This window comes from Leuciscus leuciscus (genome assembly GCF_965113295.1).
Source record: "Leuciscus leuciscus genome assembly, chromosome: 25".
NCBI lineage: Eukaryota > Metazoa > Chordata > Actinopteri > Cypriniformes > Leuciscidae > Leuciscus > Leuciscus leuciscus.
In genome coordinates, this window is record NC_138724.1 from 32,000,416 (window position 1) to 32,024,956 (window position 24,541).

Here is a 24,541-nt window from a genome sequence, read left to right on the forward strand (position 1 = left end):
TATTTCCTTCCCAGCTGACACTAATATGCAAGTGCACAGCAAAAATCACAACTTGTGCTTGCTGCGAACGCAAGTTATTTAAGGTGTCTCAACTGTACACAGTCTACCCTACAGTGTGAATTCGTTACAAGGTTTCATTTAATTAAATTAATGTGCAGCAATTTGTACAAATAGAGTCTATAGGCCTACTATACTGTTGTAGCCATTAAATAATCTCATTTATTATCATATTCATTAAAATATTATAATGTTATTTTTTTCCATCTATGTTGAATATGAAAAGTGAACAGCACGAGTAAGATAGGATGCATTATATCGAGAGATGGATATGGAGTGGGTCAGACTTGATTTTGACCACTTCATTAAGTTTTGTTTAGTAGAAAACCTTTCTTTAATGTGAATTTCGTTTTCTATAAATTGTATCTTAATTTTAATCAATTTTTAATCAACCAGTTGCCTGGATTGAATAAGTAAGAGAAGCAAATATAACAGACACTAATCATGGAGGCGCCCGCGCGGTCACTTGCATTGCACGTCAGCTGGAGCGCATCTCATCCTCCTAACTTAACGAAACTCAGTGTATGCCTCACACAGACATGAGAAATACATCAAATACACAAAGCTTGAAATGTCTTCAAACGAAATAATTCAAAACGAAAAGAAAAAGGCTACTCTCTGATTATGTATTTATGTGCATTTCTCTCTAGGTGCGTTCACTACAAATATGGCGATCGTCAACTTCATCTTTGCAGTCGACACTGTCAGAAAACACTAGTTTATTGATAAAAATCAATGCACGCATCACCGGATTTACAAATACACATCTTGCTTGTTGGACGCACACATATTATGTCGAAAAAACGAAATATTATGTTGAAATAAACATCTTTTAGAATATTTAATTAAATGCTGATTGTTGCGCTTGTTCAATTTAATAAAATTAAAACTTTAATTGTGATAATTAAAATAATTGAAAATTAAATATTTAGTGGCCAAGTTTTGCTAATTTATTATATAGGCTATATATGCCTATTGCCTATATTAAGTAGGTCATATTAAGACAAGGCATATATTAAGTTATTTAGCTGTTATGAGAAAAATAAATCTAACGAAATCTAAAATCTAAATCTAATAAATCTAAAAACAAATTCGAACGCCAATTCAACATGCCAGAATAAAACCTGATTTTTGAACAATGCGTAACCCCACTCGGCCTGGTGTACCAAAACACTACATTTTAAACTTCAGTGTTTAATTCAAAACAATCTCAAAACGCGTTGTGACATTTTTTTAAAGCAGTAGCCTAGCCTATATACATTAAGGGCATTGAAACCAGGATCTTAACTAAAACGCGTTCCGCGTAATCTCTCAAAAATTATGCCACACTACTCCATGTACTTTTTTTTAAGGACTGCTTTTGAAATCACTATAAATTACTATGCAATTGTATCGCTCACGAGAGCTCTTCATTTATCTAATTCCTCAATAGAATAGTAAAAATATTCAGCGTCATTGCTCCTAATATCGTTTCTATTTTTAACTTTTGATTCTATTTTTTCAGTTCTAAAATTGATTCTATCTTTGGTTCTATTCTGTTGTAGCCTAATAGGCCTATTTATATATATGAAAAATATGCCTATTAGGCTTAGGGTTTTATATTTAACCCACTTACATTTTAAAATATGGCAATTGCTGCTGTTTTGCACAATGTCCCTTTGCGCCACCTGGCGGTCATTTCGGGAACGACTTTGAAATGCGGCTGGTTTATTTTTGCCGCGGTGATTTCGCCGCGGCGGCTGGCGCGGCGGTAATAGGCATTCTGGTTGTCCACCATCTGTAACTCAAGAAGTAAATGAGATCTCTTCACCAATCTCGGTACACATATGTATGAGTTCAATCTGAGATCACAGTAAAAAAAAAAAGCATGACGATTGAACACTAGGTGGCGCTATAACATGAAAAAAACCAACATAAAAAGGGCTATGACCACCTGACCGTTAGTCCAATTGACTTGAAAATCGGTATGCAGTGTCTTGGTCCAATATGTCCAATATGGAGTACATGTGAAATAACATTCTGAACAAGCATGCACAGTTTTATGGAGAACGGACCATAGGTGGCGCTATAACTGTTAAAAAGCTTTAAAACCATATATTTCCTATGGTACATTGCCTGTATTGGCTGTAAATGGTCTTTTCCATCTATTTTGTCAGTGGTTACATGCTTGCTAAATAAAATGTAATAACTTTTATGCATATGTGCTTAAAGGCCTTAAATGCTTGAACCCTGATCAAATGCTGCTCGCAGCTTTAATTATTAGTATTATTATTTCACTCTGGAAGTCTATGTCAGCCCATAGAAGAGCTTGGAGGAAATGTATGAATTTTGGCACACTGATAGAAGATAGTTCGTCCATTACCCACAGCAATTTTGGAGTCTCTAACTTAATCGCTGTAGTGCCACCAACTGTCCAAAGTTGCTAATATCTTCTTTGTTCTTGGCCCCTTAATTGCTGCGTGCAGCTATATTTATTATTATTATTATTTAATGTCAGATATGACACTTTGAGATGTCTTAATGTACAGATTTTTAAATGTCCCAAAGCACATTCAGACTCAAAACAGAAACACTGTTAGCTTGAGATATGGACAATGTTTGAAACCTTTTTCATTTCTAATGTAGGGAATGTGGGGAATCAATTATTTTTTCTTTTTTTTAGCAGCAACAGTTGAGGTGCATCTGCAAGGACCAAGTAACTGGGTGCAAAGAACCGTGGGAGCAGCATACATTTGTGTACGAAGAATCCAGGGAGCAACATACATTTGTGTACGAAGAATCCAGGGAGCAACATACATTTGTGTACGAAGAATCATGATAGTAGTACACAATTGTGTACAAAGATTCTGGGGAGAGTAAACAATTGTGTGCAAAGAATCAGTGAGGGTCTTGTCAAATGACATTTCTATTGCACTTTATACAATACAGACTGTTTCAAAGCAGCTTTACAATAATAAACAGGAAAATAACAGTGTTAATGTAGTAAAGATCATCTACTTGAACTGCCATAATCTTCCGTAATAATAAAGGTGACACAACAGAAAGTCAAATGATGAATCAGAGTTCATTGTGTGACCAGTCCATAAAACATGGCAAATATACATATATAGACATTGCATTGGGTCATACACACAAAAGACAAAATAAAAATGCACCGAACATTAAGTAAATATCAGAAAAATACAGCAAAGCAATATCATTACTGATAAAAAATAATAAGAAATAATATAATGAATACAAAATGTCATCATATGTGATGTCACACAGTGACTTATGAGAATGCCCTTTTAACACTGTAAATTAAGGAAATTCATAGTTTTTACTTTGAGATATTTATTCTGGTTCTGTCTTAATATCCCAATATATGTCATTTTGTTGTAAAATACTGTCAAATGTATTGTTTTTAGGTTATGAAAGTAAAACTTACTGTCTACAAACCAAAAGTATAATTACCATGTTTTATGTATGGTCATGATTTATGATTCTGTTGAAATTGATCATGAGCAATAGGACTTTGAGCCTTAATCACCACTTTTAACTGTGCATTTTGAAGGTTATGAAACTGAAGGACACTTTTAATTTTTTTCCCACTAACAAATGAATGAAAAAAGAGATGATTTTATGTAATCTGTATTCAGTTGAAATTACAGGTACAGTTTAAATAGATAATTGTTTGATAAACTTGTTATATTAGGACATGGCAGAACATGTTAATGATTTAAGCCACTAAAACAAATGTTGCTGGTTAATTACCCAAGTGCAGTTTCCTCAAGATATTTCAAAACACTACCCTGGTAATCCAGAGTTCTCGCGAGAGCAAAAGTTGAATTTGCCCAGCGAGTTACTCTGGTGTCGAGTAATGATGCTCATTAAATATGCCTTTGTATCCGAGCTGCACCAATCACATCGGGTTATCTGATATAGGCGGGCCAGAGGCGAGCTAAAGATTACGACATCGCTGTGACGTCGAAGTCATTAGTAAACATTGCAAGATGGCTCTGGATGAACAACAGTTGTTTGAAACGGCTTTTGCCGCTACAATGAACGAGTTAGACTGGCCTTTTTATCTAAAAGAGGAACAGAAGACGGTGCTCGAATTGTTCTTTTGCAAGAAGGACGTTATGGCTGTTTTGCCGACCAGATACGTCAAGAGTCTGATCTACCTATTAGCTCAGCTGGCAGCTAAGTCACAGATACGTCACCCCGTGTATTGTTGTGATTGGTCATAGTGTTATCCAATTGTGTGCAGTGAGATTTTCAAATGCCCCTCGGGTTGGGCGATTTTAATTACTCAATGCCAGACCCTTAATCTTTCGGATTTGGGTATGGATTTCAAGGCTATCAAAACACTAACAAAACAATACAAAGTATACATTTTTTGTTCAAAGTAACCCAATAGAAGTTTGTAAATGTTTAAAACAAATAAACTGGCTTTAAAATCATGTCACTGATTTATGTTTGTTCATAATGTTCATACTTTAAAATGAGTCTATCACTATCCAGAGCCATATTCATTGGGCTGTGAATGAGAGTTCACTTCTTTTAAAAGTGTTATTTACAAAACATTCTTCACATTAGTCACACAATAGCTAAACGTTTATGTTTAGTATCATCATCATCAGAAATTATGCAACTGACCGTTTTGGTAACACTTTATAATAACTGCATGCTATTAATCATTAGTTAAGCATTAGTAAACAGTTAATTCATAATTTATAAAAAAAAAAAAAATAGACATTAATAAGCAGTTTATAAATACAGCTATAAATGCTTTATTCTTGATTTATAAGCATATCTATAATGTGTTTAATAATTGTATTTTCATACTTTATTAATAATCAATTTATCATTTATAATTAAAGAATTGCATTATTTACAAAGTAGTTATTTAGGAGTTGTCAGTGATTCATAAGATCACTTAGAAAGAGTTAGTAAATGATTAATAAACTATTTAAATGTACATTCATTTTTTTTTTTTTTTTTTTTTTTTTAATAGGGACAAGTATGTTACATAAGCTCATGTTACATACTATAACATTTTAGCCGAAGCTAATTTTCAATGTTCGTCCCTAATGGGCCTTTACATAAAATTAAACAATACATAGTTAAAATAAACATAATAATACAGTATAACACAATATAAACGCAGCAGACAGTCAGTGGTCACATTTGTGACCTCTGATTAAGAGTCTTTAAGTTTGTGTTTGAAGAGGACCCAGTTTGACTCTCCTTTCAGTTCAGTGGGTAAACAATTCCAGGCTTTAGTGCCTTGTACAGAGAAAGCTGATTGTCCAAATGAAGTATTACATTTCGGGATCTGATAGTTCCCGTTCTGAGCTCCTCTAGTCCTTGAACCCACAGCCCTGAGAGCAACTATGCACTCACTCAAGACCTGTGGGGCTTGCTGATTTAAACATTTATGCATCAGCTTAAACAGAGAAAATTTAGTGAAATTTGCAAAAGATAAAATGTTTAAATTCCTCAGACTAACATAATGATGTGACCTAATGGGCTTCCTATCTAGGATTTTAACCGCTCTGTTATAAATCATTTGAAGTGGCTTAACTGTAGTAACAGTAGCCTGTGACCATGAGCAGAAGCAGTACTTCATATGCGAGAAAATTCAATACATTCATACATATTATTCAGACATAGTAACATTTACTTAGTGTGTTGATAAATGCTTTATTTACATGCATTTTTACTGTAATTCATGGTTAATTCTGTTGGTTATAAAGCATTTAGTAGTGGTCAGACAGTTAACTATTTTTGTGATCTAAAGTGAGGACTATTGATGCCTTGTAAAGAATTTGTAATAGCTTAATTTTCAACACTTTCTAAGTGATCTTATTGACCACTGACAACTCCTAAATAAGGTTTGTAAATAATCCAATACTTCATTTAGAAATGATAAATTGATCATTAATAAAGTATGAAAATTCAGTTAATAAACACATTATAGATATTCTTATAAATCAAGAATAACGCATTCATAGCTGTATTTATAAACTGCTTAATAAATGATAAATTAACTGTTTACCTAATGATAATGCTTAACTAATGATTAATAGCATGCAGTTATTATAAAGTGTTACCGAAGTTGTCTATCATTTACTGTGTCAGCAATAAAGAAATAAAAAATGTTAATGTTGGTCAATCAAACAGTGTGTGGTCAAAAGCTGTGTGCTCTCTCCACCTTCACACCTGACTCCAATCTACCCACTTCCTTATACAGATTTATACAGAGATAGTTTTAAATGAAAAAATTAAAAAGGAACCGTTTTCTCGTTTTTCTACTTTCAATATTAAAAAATAAAATAAAATGAATGAATGTAACCACCTTTCAGATTTCACTTCCAAAATTTCCGCATTTAAACAATTTAAATATTTTGTTTAAAAATACAACCTATAATATTTGACAGGCAATGTTTTGTCCATTTTATATACCTTTACAAATTCGCTTCCACAAATTCAGTGGTTCAAATTCGACAGAAAATTCAACATTTGACATCTAGGAACTGCAGGAATATCAGTAGATTACCGATTAATAATCTCCATCTGCTGTTAGTCGGCCTGACCAGCAGGGAGCGCAAGCGAAGACTAGAGCAACAGGTGAGAGACTGTGATAATTATATATATGGAAAAGCTGATAAAGACACAAAAGCTGTGGTTACATTTAAGTCTTCATGGTTACTTTTGTACACGTAAGCAGCTTTTTCTACAATGAACGAGATTATAGCGTTATTCCCTGATGCTGACATACAGATCAAACATTAAATCTGAGGTAGTAGACAGACATATTTCTCTCGGTTGTTTAGTTTCCTTAACTTTATATCGTGTCACTGTTGTGCACTGGGGGTTCCCTCTGGATTCCCGTGCCGTCGGGACTTAATAGACTAATACAGTCAGGGTTTGAAATTAACGCCCGCTAACCCACCAAATGCAGGTAAAAAATCAACAGTGCAGGTAACGCTGTCAAATCACAAGCCAATTTGGCATTTTAGGACACCAAATTGGATAACATTTTACAAGCCACCATTAAATAAAAAAATTGGAGATTTGCAGTGGAGGATTTTACATTGTATTATTACTGTAACTGCCTTTATACCTGTGTTGAATCCTAATCCATGAATGCCCCTTTTGGTCACAATTGGAGACTGTTTTTCATGGTTTTATGCATTTTCATCGATTTAAACCTTTATTTGAGGTTTTACAAAGTTTGTTGAAGTCCTTTGTTGAAGACCATCTGGAGAAGAGGGAGAGTACCTCAGCAGTGGAGATACGCAGAAGGCATGTGGATTCCTAAGGAGGAGAATGCAAGTAACATCGAGCAGTTTAGGACAATCTCCCTCCTTAGTGTTGAGTGCAAAACCTTCTTCAAGATTGTTTCCAATCGTCTGATGTGATTTCTCCTTAAGAATTACATACAAAGACCCCACCTTTTTTCTTTTTCTTTTTCTTTTTCTTTTTTCTTTTTTTTTTTTTACCTCTCATTGAGAGAGTGTTTCTGTATTGCATAAATTGCCAGCAATGTTTAATATGGGCAATAAAGTAAAAAAATTAAAATACATACAAAGACACCTCGGGGCAGAAGGGAGGAGTACTAGGGGTCCCAGGGTGTATCGAACACACAGGGGTGGTGACACAGCTGATCGGGGAGGCACGAGATGACAAAGGGGACTTGGCAGTGCTGTGGCTGGACCTTGCCAATGCTTATGGATAAATACCACATAGATTGGTGGAAGTGGCCCTGAGAAGAAACCACGTCCCAGAGACGATTCAAAATCTCATCCTTGACTAATTTATGACTAAAATTATTACTATGCAACCATCTACTACAATATCGCATCAGGCAGTGCATTTTAGTATCCCTAAGGGAAAATTTGATTCATTGCTATAGAAGAGGAAGAATTCGTTTAACTCGTTAAATCATCTAAATCGACAACATGTATGTTAGACCCTATACCGACTGAAAGCTACTGAAAGAGATGCTTCCAGACGTCATAGATCCTTCTTAATAATGTCATTAATTCATCTTTTTAATTAGGATACGTACCAAAAACTTTTAAGCTGGCTATGATTAAACCGCTTGTTAAAAAAACGCAACTTGATCGTACAGAATTAGTCAATTATAGGCCGATCTCGAATCTACCTTTTCTGTCAAAGATACTAGAAAAGGCAGTATCCTCACAACTATGTTCATTTTTTAGAAAGAAATTATATCTGAGAAGGATTTCCAGTCAGGATGTAGACCGTACCATAGTACTGAAACTGCTCTAATTAGAGTCACAAATGATTTGCTCTTATTATCCGATCGTGGTTGTATCTCTCTATTAGTGTTACTGGATCTTAGTGCTGCATTTGACACTATCGACCACAACATTCTTTTAAATAGACTCGAAAATTATGTTGGCATTAGTGGAATTGCATTAGCATGGTTTAAATCATACTTATCTGACCGTTATCAGTTTGTAGCAGTAAATGAAGAGATGTCTTATCGATCACAAGTTCAGTTTCTGCGTACCACATGGCTCAGTACAAGGACCGCTGCTGTTCACTCTGTACATGCTACCCTTGGGAGATATCATTAGGAAACATGGCATTAGTTTTCACTGACATGCTGATGGTACTCAGCTCTATATTTCTTCACACCCTGACGAAATTTACCAATTCACAAAATTAATGGAATGCATAGCTGATATAAAAAATTGGATGACTAGTAATTTCCTACTACTAAATTCTGAAAAAACAGAGATTCTAATTATTTGACAAAAAACTTCCACACGTAATAATCCAGACTACTGTCTAACACTTGATGGCTGCTCTGTCAAGTCTTCGTCGTCGGTTAGGAACCTGGGTGTGCTCTTTGATACCAATCTTTCATTTGACTTTTCTGTCTTAAAAATATATATCTAAATTACGTCATATGCTCTCATTGACGGAACAGTTAGTTCATGCGTTCATGACCTCAAGGTTAGATTATTGTAATGCTCTACTGGGTGGTTGCCCTGCACGCTTAATAAACAAACTACAGCTGGTCCAAAACGCAGCAGCTCGAGTTCTTACCAGAACCAGGAAGTATGACCATATTAGCCCGGTTCTGTCAACACTGCATTGGCTCCCTATTAAACATCGTATACATTTTAAAAGATTGCTGATTACTTACAAAGCACTAAATGGTTTAGCTCCGCAGTACTTGAGCGAGCTCTTAACACATTATAGTCCTTCACGTCTATTGCGATCTCAAAATTCTGGCCAATTGACAATACTTAGAATATCAAAATCGACTGCTGGCGGTAGATCCTTCTCCTATTTAGCACATAAACTCTGGAACAGTCTTCCTACCATTGTCCGGGAAGCAGACACACGTTCAAAGCTAGATTAAAGACAGATCTCTTTCACCTAGCATACACATAACACATTATAGACTTCTATAATTCAATGTTAGGCTGCATAGATTAGGTCAGCCGGAACCGGGAACACTCCCCATAAATCCTGATGTACTTGTTTTTTTTTGTTTTTTATAATTTATATTTTATTGTCTTTCTCACAATATGAAACTTACAGAATAACAGGGCAAACACAACCGATACTTTAGGACAGTCACAAGAAGTTTTCCTTGAAAGCCCCTGTTGATAATACAATTGTTTTTGAACATGAAAAAAAAAAATTTTAATAAAAAATAAAAAAATTACATTTTTTAAAAAAAAACCTAGAATTAATATTGTAGCTTAGAACCAGGGTATGGTATGTATTACTCTTACTGACAATCCCTGTATAGTAAAAATACTTTCCTCATCCTTCTGCATGGTACATTAAAAAGGTGTTCATACACATTCAGCCCTTACCACAAGTCCCTAAACAAAGTCCAATCTATGTTGCCTAATATATTTAAGCCATCCTCTCCAGATATTGTTAAATGTATCGACTTCCAATCTAATGTACGCAGTTAGCTTTTCCATATTATAAATGCTAAGCATTACATCAAACCATTCTTCCACTTTAGGCACCAAATCACTTCGCCATCTTCTGGTTATTGCCTTCCTACTAGCTAACAACATAATTCGAAGCTATTTATAATCGTCCCTTCTTTTTAAATTAAGAGTCTCAACTGTCCCAAGATACATAATTTCAAAGCTGGTTGGTATTTTCATTTCTATCACCTCTTCAATTATCACTTTTAATTGTGTCCAATATTGAGTTATAAGGGAGCATCCCCAAAAGATATGAAAGTGATTTGCTTTAGTTTCACCACAAGATCTCCAACATTTGGTATCTCCATGTTTTCTCTGCGCAGGGGTTGCAAAAAACCTTAGTGTATTTTTCCATCCGTATTCCCTCCAAACTGAGGAATTTGTAGTTCCCTTTCGTTGTCACTCCGAGTTACGTCGGATGACGACGAATGGGGTTTCGCTTAGAAAGCCTATCATCTTCGAGTATATAAAACGAGCCAATGGCAAAGAAATGCCATGGGTCTGCGGAATTTGCATTGCGTAACTCCGCCCCACCCTGGGGGTATATAAGGAAGTACGCTGCAACATGCAGATATGTTTTCGCTTCGGAGCCAAGTTGATTCACTTCACTCCACAGCCAATTCTGAGTTATCTCTATTCTCTTCGAGACGAGCCTCTCTCCAGGTGTTGGTGTGACAGCGAGTTCCAGCGAGTGCACATTCCCTGCTTATCTGTGCAGTGATTTGCCAGAGTTTGTGTGTTCATCTCCCTGGTCGCTTCAACACTTGTGGAGAAAATCTCCTTTCTAAAAGAGCTTGCACGCGGCACGTCTTTTTAAAGATGCCTCGCCCGTGCACTTCTGGTTGCGGTCTACTAGTTTCTGACTCTGATGGGCACAATCGCTGTCTTGTGTGTCTGGGCATCGAGCACGCTAAGGCAGCGTTTGTGGATGAGTCATGTTCCCATTGCGGGAACATGCCCATCGCACGGTTGCGGTCGAGACTCAATGATGTGTGAGAGTCCCCTCATCCGCACCCCGATCTACGAGCTCCGAGAGGGCTGGTACTTCGGCTGGCGGCCAGGGTGACCTGAGGGTTACGGTGTGGAACAAAGCGCCGACTATTCCACGCTCCACACCGTCCTCTAGCGCCGTGCAACCCGCGAGTTGTCTGAATGAGCCCGCGGTACAGTCCTCTGACTTGCCGCGGGTCTCATTCGGCGCTCCAGAGGAAGATTCTATGTCGATTGCTGCATCACAAGGTGGGCAGGAGTCCTCGGGAGATGAAGATTCGGCTGTGCTGCCACCCTCGGGTGTCCCAGCATTGCCCGAGTCTGATCCCGAGCTGACGGCCATGCTTTCCCGGGCAGCAGCGGCCATTGGTCTCGAGTGGTCCCCGCCACCCGGTCCAGTGCGCTCGCGGCTGGACGATTGGTTTTTGGGTGCGGCCGCTGATCCTCGTCAGCGCCCAACCCCAATTCCTTTCTTCCCGGACGTGCATGAGGAGGTCTCGAGGTCCTGGAAGGCACCCCTGTCTTCCCGTGATCGCTCGACGGCCTCCTCCGCCTTTCCTCCTCTCGATCAGGCGGCTGTCAAAGGGTACACTGGGGTTCCCCAGGTTGAACGCTCTGTGGCCATGCAATTATGTCCCCAGAGTGCTTCTTCCCGCGGCGACCCAAAGCACCCCTCCAAAGCCTGTAGGTTCTCCTCCACCCTTGTGGCGAAGGCCTATAGAGCTGCGGGGCAGGCAGCCTCCTCACTGCATGCCATGGCGACACTCCAGGTCTACCAGGCCCAGATGTTGCGTGACATGCACGAGGGGAGGACTGACCCAGGGCTCTTTGATGAGCTGCGTGCCGCCACCGACCTCGCTCTCCGGGCGACGAAGGTGACCGCACGCTCCCTGGGTCAGGTGATGTCCACCTGTGTGGTCCAGGAGAGACACCTGTGGCTCAACCTGGCTGATATGCGGGAGGCCGAGCGAACCCGGTTCCTCGACACCCCCATATCCCAGGCTGGCCTCTTCGACGGGGCAGTCGAGGACTTTGCCCAGCAGTTCTCGGCTGCCCAGAAGCAGACTGAGGCTCTTAAACATGTCCTGCCCCGACGGCCCGCTGCTGCCCCCCAGCCGTCGGCACAGGCGCCTCAGCCCGCTCGCCGCCGTGGACGCCCTCCCGCGGTTCCCCTCCCTCCCGGACGGCCCCGGCAGCAGCCTCCATCTGGGCCGCCTCGTGGAGGAAACCGCAGGAAGGCGTCACAGCCCCCTCCAGCCCCGCGCCCCGCTAAACGCCAGGCCAAGCGGCGCTCCTGAGACGGGCTGCTCAGAGATGGCGTTCAGTTCTGTGCAGGAGACGGTAGCAGGGCCGCTCCTTCCCCCGGTGGAGGGCCGGGGGAGAATCCTTGGTTTTCCCACCCCCGCTGCTCGTCCCTCGACGGGCAGCACCCTAATGTGGTTAAAGACAGAACTGACATACCCATCTCTGAGCACACAGAGTTCTCGGATGACAGTGCGCGACGCTCACGGGCCTCGCCACTCTCATCCCCCTCTGTCGCCAGAACCCTGCCAGAGCATGCCCCCGTGGGACGCTGGTCCTCCCCTGGCATCCTCTGGCAGGACGCGGCTAATGACCGTGCCCCCGCACCGGGCCGCTATGCCACCCACGCCTGGGCCGGTCATTCCGCCTCGCTGCACCACCGAGGGTACGTCTGTGGTCCGCATGACCCCGCTGGTACAGTTTTTGGGAGCCTGGCTAGAGCTTCCCAGACTGTACCGCTGGGTCGCGAGGACCATCAGGCTCGGCTACGCGATTCAGTTCGCGCGATCTCCTCCCCGTTTCAGGGGAGTCCGCTTCAGCGGTCGGTGGCAATGCCCCTGTCATGAGAGCGGAGGTCGCCACCCTACTGGCGAAGGGTGCGATCGAGATTGTCCCTCCAGCCGAAATGAGGTCCGGCTTCTACAGCCCTTACTTCATTGTACCGAAGAAAACCGGTGGGTTACGACCAATCCTGGACCTGCGCGTCTTGAACCGCTCCCTTCACAGGATGCCGTTCAAGATGCTCACGGCCAAACGCATTTTCGAATGTGTGCGGCCGCAGGATTGGTTTGCAGCGATCGACCTGAAGGACGCCTACTTCCATGTCTCCATTCTTCCTCGACACAGACCGTTCTTACGGTTTGCTTTCGAGGGGCAGGCATACCAGTACGCGGTTCTCCCTTTCGGGCTAGCCCTGTCTCCTCGCGTCTTTACGAAGGTCGTCGAGGCAGCCCTTGTTCCCCTTCGGGAACACGGGATTCGCATCCTGAACTATCTCGACGACTGGCTGATCCTAGCTCACTCTAGAGACCAGGTTTGCGAACACAGGGACCTAGTGCTCCGGCACCTAGCTCGTCTGGGCCTTCGGGTCAACTGGGAGAAGAGCAAACTCTGCCCCGTGCAGAGGATCTCTTTTCTCGGTATGGATATCGACTCGGTCGCCATGTGCGCGCAGCTTACGAGCGAGCGCGCAGTCACTGCTGACTTGCCTTCGTCAATTCGAGGGCAAGAGTGCGGTCCCACTGAAACTCTTTCAGAAGCTCCTGGGGCATATGGCATCCGCAGCCGCAGTAACGCCGCTCGGATTGCTTCATATGAGACCGCTTCAGCTTTGGCTTCGCGATCGAGTCCCGAGGTGGGCATGGCAACACGGCACGCTCCGAGTCCCAGTGACTCCGGCCTGCCGTCAGACCTTCACCCCGTGGTCGAACCTCAGTTTTCTACGGGCCGGAGTGCCCTTAGAACGAGCTTCCAGGCATGTTGTTGTGTCAACGGATGCCTCCACCACGGGCTGGGGCGCCATGTGCAATGGACATGCGGCCGCGGGCTCCTGGACAGGTCCCCAACGCCTCTGGCATGTCAATTGCCTCGAGTTGCTGGCTGTACGCCTTGCCCTGCACCGCTTCCGGGCGTTGCTCAGGGGTCAACACGTACTAGTCCGTTCAGACAATACCGCCACAGTAGCGTACATCAACCGTCAAGGTGGTCTACGCTCCCGCCGTATGTCGCAACTCGCCCGCCACCTCCTTATATGGAGTCAGAAGCATCTGAGGTCGCTTCGAGCCATTTATATCCCGGGAGAGCTGAACCGTGCGGCCGACGAGCTGTCTCGGTTTCGGCCTCTCGCTGGAGAATGGAGACTCCATCCCCAGTCGGTCCAGCTGATTTGGGATCAGTTCGGGGACGCTCAGATAGATCTGTTTGCCTCCCACGACTCGTCCCATTGCGACCTGTTCTATTCCCTGACCGAGGGCACGCCCGGCACGGATGCACTGGCGCACAGCTGGCCGCGGGGCCCACGCAAGTATGCGTTTCCCCCAGTGAGCCTTCTTGCGCAGACTTTGCGCAAGATCAGGGAGGACGAGGAGCAGGTAATATTGGTTGCCCCGTATTGGCCCAACCGCACCTGGTTCCCAGAACTAGTACTCCTCGCGACAGCACCTCCCTGGCCTATTCCTCTGAGGAAGGACCTGCTTTCTCAGGGACGGGGCACCCTATGGCACCCTCATCCCGATCTTTGGAACCTCCACGTGTGGCTCCTGGACGGGACGAGGTAGGTTTGAGTACCCTACCACCAGCGGTGGTGGCTACCATCACTTCCGCTAGAGCATCGTCCACGAGACATGTCTACGCGTTGAAGTGGAACCTCTTCGTCAACTGGTGTTCTTCTAAACATCAAGAACCCACGAAATGCCCGATCAGTGTCGTGCTTTCCTTCCTGCAAGAAGGGTTGGAGCGAAGGCTGTCTCCCTCCACCCTGAAAGTGTATGTTGCCGCCATTGCCGCACATCACGACGCAGTCGAAGGTAAGTCCGTTGGAAGGCACGACCTGATCATCAGGTTCCTGAGAGGAGCGAGGAGACTGAATCCTCCTCGCCCTCCTCTCGTTCCCTCTTGGGACCTCTCAGTGGTTTTAACTGCCCTGCAGAGTGCTCCCTTTGAGCCTCTGCAATCAGTGGAGCTTAAGTTCCTGTCTATGAAGACAGCGCTCCTGGTTGCATTGGCCTCTATCAAGAGGGTAGGGGACCTGCAGGCATTCTCGGTTGACGAAGCGTGCCTGGAATTCGGGCCGGCTAACTCTCACGTGATCCTGAGACCCCGGCCTGGATATGTGCCCAAGGTTCCCACCACACCCTTTCGAGACCAGGTGGTGAACCTGCAAGCGCTGCCCTTGGAGGAGGCAGACCCAGCCTTGGCACTGCTCTGTCCAGTACGCGCCCTCCGTGCTTACGTAGACAGAACGCAGTGTTTCAGGACCTCTGACCAGCTCTTTGTCTGTCATGGTGGGAAGCTGAAGGGAAAGGCTCTCTCCAAGCAGAGGTTGTCTCACTGGATAGTGGACGCCATTGCTTTGGCTTACCAGCAGCAAGGTCGACCATGCCCCCTTGGTGTGACGGCCCACTCCACCCGGAGTGTGGCATCCTCTTGGGCTCTAGCGCATGGCGCCTCGCTAACAGACATCTGCAGAGCTGCAGGCTGGGCGACACCTAACACATTCGCGAGATTCTACAATCTCCGAGTGGAGCCAGTTTCTTCTCATGTACTCGCTTCAACTAGCCGGTAATAGATTCTGCTCAGGTGTCTTCGCTTGCTCGCCATTCCTCTCTACGGACGGGATACGTGCGATATTCCTCAGGTGAGCCTCATAAGCCCTGAGTCTCCTCCAGCACTGACGATGTCAACGCCAGAGTTTGCCACCGGCAGCTTTCGCGCTTGGCTAGGTGCCTCCATGTGCATGGTTCCCCCTCTGGGCGACCCCCACATGTGTATTTCCACTGTAAGCCTCTTTGAGCATGTGTCTTTCCCTCGGCAAGCCACCTTGCCACCCCTGGGGTTGAAATATTCCACCTGCGGTTGGACACCCCAGTCTTCTCCATATGTAGCCCTCCGGGGTCATATGTGTATTCCAAGTCCCCCCCCTTCTGGTTGGGCATGATTGCATATTTCCACTGAGATATGCTTCCCAGTGTACCTTGGTTTAATCCTGTGTTAAGTAGGAGTCCTTCGTCCGTGACAGTCTCACGACAGGGAGCTCACACTTACGCAGGGCACTGGAAGACAGTCGGGAGGTGGCGTGATTACACTGGGAACCCCATTCGTCGTCATCCGACGTAACTCGGAGTGACAACGAAAGGGAACGTCTCGGTTACGTATGTAACCCTCGTTCCCTGAGTAGGGAACGGAGACGTTACGTCTCCCTGCCACTTCCGCTGTACCGCTGGAACGCCTGAGTTCAGTCTCGGCTCCTCAGCGAAGACATATCTGCATGTTGCAGCGTACTTCCTTATATACCCCCAGGGTGGGGCGGAGTTACGCAATGCAAATTCCGCAGACCCATGGCATTTCTTTGCCATTGGCTCGTTTTATATACTCGAAGATGATAGGCTTTCTAAGCGAAACCCCATTCGTCGTCATCCGACGTAACGTCTCCGTTCCCTACTCAGGGAACGAGGGTTACATACGTAACCGAGACGTTTTCCACTGATATTTATTTATTTCCCCCCAGTTCTCACCTGACACCACTATGTTTGCCTCCCTCTCCCATCTTTCTTTTACATATATTGTGTTGTCTGCCTTCATGTCTTCCAGGATCCTGTACAGCCTGGAAATAACTTTCCGTTCTATCTGTGATCTATATGCTTCCATCATTATTTTTATGACACCTGGCCATGTTGAACTTAGTTGAACTTTTTTAATTTCTTCTCCCAAATAATGGCGTAGCTGTAAATACCTATGAAAATCTTGCTTCTGGAGGCCATAAATCTCCTTCATTTCCAGGAAACTCATTACAGTTTGATTTTTAATAACCTCCCAATAAATTTTTGGGCCATTATTCCACAATTTAAACCTGCCATCCAATTTATTGGGTGTAAAATCTATATCCTCAGATGAGAGCTCAGTGTTTCATCACATAATAAAGCTTGTACCGGGAGTCCCACTATTAGTCTTCCCTCAATGTCTTTCCATTTTGCTAAATATTCTGAATCACACAGATTTATCAAGACCCTCAACTGCGCAGCCTGAAAGTAACTTTTTAGACAAGGTAACGCTAGACCCCCGCTCCCCTTAGGTAGTTGTAATGTTCTATATTTTATTCTTGGCTTAGCCCCCTGCCATATATATCTAGATATAATTTTGTCCAACTCTTTAAATTCTTTTCCTGACACCTCAATTGGAAGATTTTGAAATAGGTATAGCAGCCGGGGCAAAACGTTCATCCTAATCACTTCCACTCTTGATACCAAACTCAAGTACGGTATTAAGTTCCATCTTCCCAAATCCATTTTAATCTTTGATATTATTTGGTCATAGTTGGAGGATTTCAATTTTCCAAGCTCTTTTGGTAAATTAATACCCAAATACTTCATAGACGTCATATTCCAATTAACTCTGTCTAATAAGTTGATTTGGTTCATAGTTAAAGGTTATAACTTGAGTTTTTTGGACATTTAACTTTGTACCCCGACAGTATACCAAAATCCTCAAAAGCATCCATCAATATAGGCAGTGAAAAATCGGGATTCTCCAGATAAATCAGGACATCGTCCGCAAACAAAGCTATTTTTTGTTCTAACCCTGCCATTACAATACCTTTGATGCTATTATTTTGTTTTATCCACTGGCTTAGTGGCTCCAGAAAAACGGCAAATAGCAAGGGGCTTACTGAACATCCCTGACGGCAGCCCCTTCCTAACTTAATGATGTTAGATAAGCTACCGTTGACCTTGATCCTTGCTATAGGACCTGTGTACAGAGACGAATGGTATCAATGCACCTTTGATGAAAGTTGAACCTCTTCATAATAAATCCCACCTTACCGAGTCAAATGCCTTTTCTGAATCCATTCCCATTATTAAGGCTTCTAGTTTCTTATCTTTAATATGTTGCATAATATGCAATGTTCTGCGAATATTGTCAAGGGTTTGTCTATGTTTTATGAATCCAGTTTGATCTAAACTAATAATGTCAGGTAAAAATTTTTCAATGCGCCGTGCCAGAATTGCTGTGAATAATCTATAATCTATATTGAGCACACTTATAGGCCTATAATTTGAACAGTAGGTTTTATCTTTACCCTCCTTAGCGATTACTGATATGATTGCCTCTCTCCAAGAATCAGGAATAGCCCCTCCTTTTAATATCCAATTAAAAGTTTTATGTAATAGTGGAATCAAATTTTTCCTAAAGACTTTGTACCATTCTGAAATATAGCCGTCTGCACCAGGGCTTTTATTATTTTTGAGTTTTGAAATTGCTAAGTTTATTTCTTCTGCCGTTATTTCTGACACCAATGAGTTATTTTGCTCTTCTGTTATTTGTGGCAACTTTAATCTGTTTAGAAATTCATCAATCTGGGATTCATTATTATTATGCATTTGGGAGTATAACCTGTTATAGTAAAATTCAAAGCTCTTATGAATTTCTTCTGTCTTGTACACCACCGAATTCGTCTGTGGATCTTTAATTTTGTAAACATGTCTTCCCGTCTCCTGTTTTTTAAGCCTATATGCCAGTAATTTTGCAGATCTACTCCCAGCTTCATAATATCTTTGTTTTATATATATAATTTTCTTCTGAAATTCTTGTGACAAAATCTCATTTATCTCCGCCCTTTTCATTTTAATTTCATCCATAATTTTGCTATCTACTGTGTTTTTATGTTCTTTTTCCAATCTTTTCAAATCACTTTGTAGAATTTTGAGCCTTTCTTGTTTCTTTTTCTTCCTAAATGCTGATCTTGCTATCAATTTCCCTCTCATAACTGCTTTTGCCACAATATTGAGGGAGAAACCTCTCCATTGTCATTTTGTTCCACATATTCACAAATCTCCTTTTCAATTTCCTCCTTCATTTGGCCATTAAGCAGGCTTGAATTCAGCCTCCATACTGTTTTTTTCTTTTCTGTCCCTATAGTTATATTTAAATATATTGGACAGTGATCCGACATGTCTATCACTCCAATATCACAGCTTTCTATTTTGTACCTATCTCTTCCATAAATAAAAAAAATAATCAATCATTGAGTACACCGAATGTGGTGCAGAAAAGTAGGTATAATCTCTCTTAGTTGGGTTTAGTTCCCTCCAAATATCCAAAATTCCCAGATATGATATTATCTTCTTAATTTTTTTGCCTATAGCATTTTTCTGCTGTGCTTTCCCTGATGAATCTAGCCGTGCATTAAGTCTCTGATTAAGATCCCCCCCTCCAATTAGCATCCCCTCTCCCTCTGTTGTCAACAAATCAAAAACTTGTTTAAAAAATTCCCAATCTGATCCTGGAGGGGCATATACGTTCATTAAGGATACTAATTTCCCTTCTAATCTACCTATCACTAAAACATATCTGCCCTCTTTATCTTTAATTACCTTCAACATTTCAAAACTAATTCTGCTTGATATCAATATTGACACCCCTCTTCTCCGGCCTGATTTATAAGATGATGAAAACTCCTGATTATAACCCCTTCTCTTCAATTTTTCATGCTCTTTCTCCGTTAAATGGGTCTCCTGTAAAAAAAAGTATCCCAACTTCTTCTTTCTTCATTTTACTAATTACCTTGTCCCTTTTAATTGGGCTACCCAAACCGTTAACATTATATGAGGCTACTTTCAATTTACTATTTCGTGTTGTCATTTACCAAAACATTGTTGTTTAAAGATCAATGTCTCTACCCCCTGTGCTACAAAAAACGAACTTTGTGAACAATATTTAACACGAGAACAAAACAAAACAATTTCCAAACCTGAGGTTTTACCGTCTTCAACCTTTCCTGAGCTCACTCCAAGCTCTGAGGGATAGCTCCTATAGGTCAGGGGGCCCTCATGACCATTTATGGTCCTTTCCATCAGTCAACTCTGTAAACAAATTCCCCGATTACAACTTAACTAAGAAAATGTGTCCTTTGTCTGCTCTTATCTTCCGCTGAAAAACGCAGAGAGAAAGAGAGAAAAAAAAAAAGAAAAAAAAAGAAGAAGAAAAAAATTGCTCACTAAGAACCATACTTATTCAACGCTGGTATATATTGCAGAAAAACTGTCTTAGTCCCCTATACGGTATCCTGCCTGCTACTGTAGCTTGATGGGCTTACTCCTGTACCGTCTCCGTAGATCTTCTAAAGGCTTGTAGTTTCTCCTTATATCCCAAAGTCGAAGTCTCCGCCTGGTCCTGTCTGCCTGCTCCCCGGCAGGAGTGCCACATCCGGCGTTGAATCTTCTCCAGTGGATCTACAGCTGGTTTAACAATACGCACCCGAAATCCTCTCTCCACCATGTCACTAGTCGCCTCTGCTGTCGAGATATAAAGGCATCTGTCTCCCTCATAGAAAACACGAAACTTCGCGGGAAACGGTGTCTGGAATCTGATTTTGTTCTCTCTCAGTACTCTCTTTGCTTCGGCGTATTCCTTTCTCTTCTTCATCACTTCAGGTGCGTAATCGTGATCTACATACACACGTTTCCCTTCGAAGAGGAACCCTTTTTTCTCCCATGCCTTCTTAATAATGTCCTCTTTACATTTGTAGCTTGAGAATTTTGCTATTATAGATCTTGGCGGTGCATCTTCCGATGGGCGGGGTCCCAGCGATCGGTGGGCTCGCTCCAGACTGAGCTGGTATCCTGGTGACAGCTCAAGCTTTTCTCTGAGTAAAGCTTCCACAAAAGCCCCCACCGATTCTGCATCCTTTTCGGCCCCCTCTTTAATCCCATGTAAACGAATGTTTTCTCTTCTGGCCCTTCTTTCTTGATCAATTTGTTTCTCCTCAAACTTTCTGTGGAGTTTGATGAGTTCACATGCGGCTTCCTCAATGCTCAGGACTCGCTCCTCCGTGTCCCCAATTCGCCTTTCAGCTTCATCAATCCTGTCATTCGTCGTTCTAAGATCTTCTCTGATGCCGTTTAGACCTTCTGCTGTCTCACGTCTAAACTCCCTTATCTCCCGCAGGACTGCCTCCAAATCCGACATTTTTTCTTGTACTTGCGTTGTTCCGGATGTTAGCTCCGCCGCTAACTCCGGCTCCAACTCCGCTAGCTCCACTGCTAACTCTACTTGCTCGCAGTCCTCGCTCCCGCGTTGTTTAGCGTTACCAGCCTTCCTTCTGGTTTTTCTTCTTGACATATCACACGCCCCCCGATATTGTCTTCTTTAAATCATCTATGTTACACTCAGGCTTTATGTTTACGGGGCATATTCTGAACTTTTAACGGGGAGCTGCTTCGCTACGTTGTCGCCATGTTTGACCCGGAACCGGAAAACCCCTGATGTACTTGTTACATCATAAGAAGAATGGTGTCTATGTTAATATTAGTCTCTCTGTTTATCCTGAGGTTTACTGAAGTCCGCCGGATCCAGGCCGTATCCAGATCTGATATAGGACCTGCGCCTGGACGCGACGACAGCGCAGTCCTGAAATGTCAACTAGTATCTCCCCTGTGAAGGCCCCCCTCCCTTCCCTTTACCTCTCTACAGATAAAGCGTTGTCGGGATAATTCCGGTCTGCATGGCTACGCGGAAGCGATAAAAATTCTGTATTATAAATTTTGCCTGCGCACATATATTCAAATGTGCATACCTATAGACTGAACTCGTGATACGCATGTGCACGCCATCGGCGTTCTCACTGGGTCACGTTTTTGAAGTTTGCGCAGAGAGAACTTAAGAGTTTTCTGTTCAAATGGTGTCATGTTAGCGGCCCCTAAGTTAATAACTAATGATCATTGCGACGGAAGTGAATCAATCATACTAACTTTAGCTGGACAATAACTTTATTCTAGAGCTGCTGTAAAGCCTAAACAATCTTTGGAACAATCTACATTGTTAAAAGCACTATATAAATGAAGATGACTTGACTTGACTTGACTATTATAACAACTTTAGTCTTAGGGTGTCCTCTGGGACTTCAGTCTCGGAGTGGCATCGTCTGCTGCACAATCTCTGTGTCTCTGTGTCTCTGTTTGCACTGGCCACGAACATGCTCGTGAAGTCTGCGGAAGTGGAATGCAGAGGTCCACTGTCCAGATCTGGCACCCGACAACCACCGGTTAGAGAATTCATGGACGATCTCACGGTTACCACAACCACAGTGCCCAGATGCAGGTGGCTTCTTCAAGGCCTTGAACAGCTCATCACTTGGGCAAGAATGAGCTTTAAACCTGTGAAATCCAGGTCTTTGGTCTTGAGGAAAGGAAAAGTAGCTGATCAGTTCCGCTTAATGCTGGGAGACACCAGAATTCCATCAGTGTCAGAAAAGCCAGTGAAGAGTCTGGGCAAGCTCTTCACTGGCAACCTGAAGGACACTGCTGCACGGCAGGGTACTAGCGATGACCTCGACACATGTCTCTCGGCAGTGGACAAGTCAGGACTTCCTGGTAGGTTTAAGGCCTGGATCTACCAACATGGCATCCTCCCTCGTCTCCTCTGGCCACTGCTAATCTATGAAGTCCCAATTACCACCATGGAGGGCTTTGAGCGGAAGGTCAGCCGATTTCTGCGCAGGTAGCTGGGCCTGCCACGGAGCCTAAGCAGCATTGCTTTCTTTGGCCATAACACCAAGCTACAGCTTCCCTTTAGTAGTCTGCCAGAGGAGTTCAAGGTCACCCGAGCCAGAGAAGTCCTGCTCTACCGAGACTCAGTTGACACCAAGGTCTCCTCAGCAGGGGTAGAGGTCAGAACAGGAAGGTAGTGGTGCGCCCAGGATGCAGTGGAACGGTTGGAGGCAAGGCTGCGGCATAGCACCCTGGTGGGCACGGTGGCTAACTGGGCGGGCTGGGCTTGGTAGCAATCCCAAGCTGTGCTACAGCAAAGCCAGAGGAAAGGAGAAGCAGAAGCTTATCCAGGAGGAGGTACGAGCCGAGGTGGAGGAAGCTTGCTTCAGCAGAGAGGTGGGCATGTCCAAGTAGGGGGTCTGGACCAGGTGGGAGCATACAGCTGGCTGTAAGATCTCCTGGGCAGAACTCTGGAAGGCAGAACCACGCCATTTTAAGTTATTTTTCCAGTCAGTGTATGATGTCCTCCCTAGCCCTGCCAAACTCACCTGCTTGCCAACTCTGCCAGAAAAGGGGATCATTAGAGCATATCCTCAGCTGCTGCTCAAAGACCTTGGGAGATGGGCATTATTGTTGGCGCCATGACCAGGTCCTGAAGGCAGTAGCAGATGCCATCTGCACTGGCATTAACATCAGCAAGCAGCATCATCCAACCAAGTCTGTAATTGCCTTTGTTTGAGCTGGCGAGAAGCCTGAGCCCCCCAGAAAGACCCAAGGGGACCTGCTTGCAACAGCAAGAGACTGGCACCTCCTGGTGGACCTAGGGAGACAATTGAGGTTCCCAGACACCATTGCAGTCACATCACTCTGACCGGACATGGTCTTGATGTCCATGGCAAGTAAGCAGGTGGTGTTACTTGAACTAGCTGTCCCTTGGGAAGATCAAATGGATGAAGCCCAGGAAAGGAAGAGGGCTAAGTATGCTGATCTAGTAACTGAGTGTCGGAGGAACGGGTGGAAGGCCCGCTGTGAGCCTGTTGAAGTGGGCTGCAGGGGCTTCGCAAGCCAGTCTCTACACCGGGTCCTGGGACTCTTAGGGATTTACGGACTGCACAGGCAAAGAGCCATCAAGAGCATTCTGGAAGCTGCTGAAAAGGCAAGCTGATCACCCGGGGCCTGATCACCCCCGGCTGGGTCGCCCAGGTGAGGGTGTCTGATGTAAGACCCGAAACACCCTATAACCCTGGGAGCATCACTGACGATGTGTCCAGGTTGCACCACAAGGTGTCTTCAAGTACTGATGAGGAATTTTCAATGCATATTTTTTTTTTGGGAGTTAAATATACGAGGAAACGTCAGCTGTTAAATTTTGTTTTGGGCAAAAGTAAAATGGCAATACACATGAGTAGGAAAGATAAAATTAAACAAAATCAGGAATTTAATATTGTGTCATGTTTGGTGCCATGGTAAAGTCAAGAATGTTGATTAATTTTAGTTTTTATAAAGCTACTTCATGTGTTGCAATGTTTGTGGGTGTTTGGTGTTCTCTTTCATCATCTCGTTCGAGATCCACCTATGAGAAGGGCATCCGTACCTGACCTCTGCAGAAGCATCCAATTGCACCAAGTCTGGCAAGACAGACAGAAGGCCCCACCCCCTTACCTGAGGGCATACAACGCCTGCAAGTGCTGCTATTCTAAACCTGCATCCAAACCTGCGGGCGCTTTCTGTGGTGGGAGAGCGCACGCTCTGGCTGAAACTGTCGGACCTCCCTGACAGTGAAAAGAGGCGCATTGCGGGCGGGAGTGTTCTCTTTAGCCCCGCCGTCGCATTGATGCAGCAATGATGCGACGACAAGAAAAAGGAAGACGAGGCCTTCAAGTTATGCCTTCCCAGGAAGGCGGCCCCACGCCAGGCGCACCCTGTACGCTTGCCTAACCCCCGTCTCAGGACGTAACTTCCATCAGGGTAAGGAAAGGCCCCGCAACAAACCCCTACAGCGACAGATCGCTGTAG

The 24,541-nt window shown here is 43.6% G+C and overlaps 1 protein-coding gene and 1 long non-coding RNA gene across 2 annotated transcripts in view; one reads left to right on the top strand and one right to left on the bottom strand.

Moving 5' to 3' along the window:
• LOC309491201 (stonustoxin subunit beta-like) overlaps nt 1-24,541 on the top strand; it is a 141,544-nt gene that overhangs the window by 6,745 nt on the left and 110,258 nt on the right. The gene's annotated exons all lie outside the window — the stretch shown is intronic.
• The window catches only part of LOC309491306, a 227,879-nt gene continuing 212,006 nt past the window's right edge, over nt 8,669-24,541 (bottom strand). Inside the window, exon 3 of the long non-coding RNA XR_014203010.1 lies at nt 8,669-8,910. This is a non-coding gene — a long non-coding RNA (uncharacterized lncRNA). The remainder of the gene's footprint in view (nt 8,911-24,541) is intronic.